This window comes from Anneissia japonica, unplaced genomic scaffold, assembly GCF_011630105.1.
Source record: "Anneissia japonica isolate Jap-2015-1 unplaced genomic scaffold, ASM1163010v1 scaffold1467_len401143_cov160, whole genome shotgun sequence".
Taxonomy (NCBI): domain Eukaryota; kingdom Metazoa; phylum Echinodermata; class Crinoidea; order Comatulida; family Comatulidae; genus Anneissia; species Anneissia japonica.
The window spans coordinates 156,663-158,653 of record NW_022758991.1 but is presented as its reverse complement, the minus strand read 5'-3'; the positions used below and the strand labels follow the sequence as shown (position 1 = coordinate 158,653).

Genomic DNA, 1,991 nt, shown 5'->3' with positions numbered 1-1,991 from the left:
GGGTTCAATATATTAAATAAGTTGCATACTGTACTGTAAATTACAGACCAGTTTAATTCCTCATTAAATTAACATGTTTCATTTGTATATAAAGAATTGTTCTCTGTGTGCTCCCACACGAGGGAGTATGATACCCCATCAGTAATTAAGCTGGAAGAAAATGTTTTTTAGCAAATTGAGATTTAAATTTATATAGCCAAATTGAAGTTTGATGAGCAAAAATCTATCGAAATCATTCTATGTAAAAACTTTAGATGAAAATCCCTTACTTATTTGGATAATTTGGCAACTAAAAAATACAAATGCTATTTGGCTAGTGGCAGCTTAAACCGTGCTCCATAAATATGTTTGTATTCTTGGACTATTTTATGTCGTATTTAGGACTTTAACTCGATTCTATTAAAACCAGAATTTGAAGTTTTATGCATTTTTTTTTCTTCAAGTTGTAATTTATCTACAGCAACAACCACTCGATTACCCCGTCCTTGGCCAACCAAGTTTATATTCCCTGCATATGCTTTACGAGCAGGAGTGGTCCAGAAACTGGAAAGTGGTGAACAATTAAGCAGGGCTGATCGCTCACAGGTGACAGATGCCATCTATAATGAAGTTACAAAATATACATAGTAAGTACTGTCAATTATATAATATAATCATTTATTTTAGGAATGATTGTTAACCATATTTTTCAATGCTATTCCTATCAATTTTTATGTCCCGTACTTTTTAACCCAAATTAACTTTACAAATTGTATTTTAACTAGATTTGAACTTGTCATTTCTTTGACAAGTTGGCTGATCCGAAGTTACCGTTAAGTAATACACGTGTTGTTATCACTTATACTGTAGCTAGTCAACGGTCCTGTGACTTTCATATTTTATTTCAGCCAAGGATCAACCATCTTAGGCTGGACTTGATCAGATAGTTGATGGCCGTTGGCATATTTTAGACTTTATTAGTTGCCCGTCGGAACCGACCCTTTAATTTTAGTTGCCCTGTGTAAATTTTTGGTTGCCTCGAGACCAAAGGCAACTGATTCTGCATGCCCTGATGTAGACATGTGTACATGTACTTGTACATAAGTAATGAAATGTTACCTTTTTTTTAAGTTATCCTAAAGAATGGCAGTACACAGAAATTGTAACAGCATTTCTTGAGAAATTTCCGAAGCTGAATACAGGTGACAATTTTGCAAAGGTAAGAGTTTGTGCAGAATGCTCTTACAGTATTTATATTTGGGGAATTTGTCAAGAATCATTAACATCCTTGAAAGATGGATTGCTATTTTCCAGTATTGGAATTTCCTGGAAAAATGATATAAATTGTCCTGGAATTGTTGTAATGAAATATCGAATCTTCACGATGGCGTGTATTGCTTGTCCTGGAATGCCGTTGAATTTTACATATTTTCATAATAATTGAAAATATAGGTTAGAAATCAAACGTAACGTACACAATCATTGTTCACATGTGATAAAATTTACAATTTATGTCTGTTTGGTATATGTATTTACAAACTTGTAGACAAGTGTCAACAAACGATTGTCCTTGAAATTTAAAACATTTCACATAGAATATACCGGAATTTAGAATGAAATCAAATGTATGAGCCTGCTGAGTAATAAGCAATTAAATAATTTGGTGTTTATGAAATCATTTAATTGCTTATTTTCAGAATTTGTGGAGGCAGCGTATCCAGTATAGATTTCAGAATGATAGGAGGCGCAAAGACTCCAAGTGCATCCCAGGTAAACGGGTAATTTCTGGACCAAATCCAGATGGAACACCGAAAAAGCAAGCGATAATGATGTGGGGGCTCAAGAATTATCTAAGTAAACGACCAGATGGAGAAGACGATACATCAATCAGACCTTGATTTAAAGAAAAAGCAGGAGAGCTACTAACAGCTCTCCTCAAGAAATTGAGGAGAGCTGTTTTTTAGCGACAAAATTTGGTCAAACGGCCAAATTTTAGCACTAGGCCTACTGTT

At 34.2% G+C, this 1,991-nt stretch overlaps 1 long non-coding RNA gene across 1 annotated transcript; it reads left to right on the top strand.

Annotated features, from left to right (window-relative positions):
* Nucleotides 1-115: 115 nt before the first annotated feature.
* Nucleotides 116-1,855, top strand: LOC117125475. Its single transcript, XR_004448131.1, has 3 exons — nt 116-626; nt 1,111-1,198; nt 1,677-1,855. It is a non-coding gene; the product is annotated as an uncharacterized LOC117125475 (long non-coding RNA).
* Nucleotides 1,856-1,991: the final 136 nt, after the last annotated feature.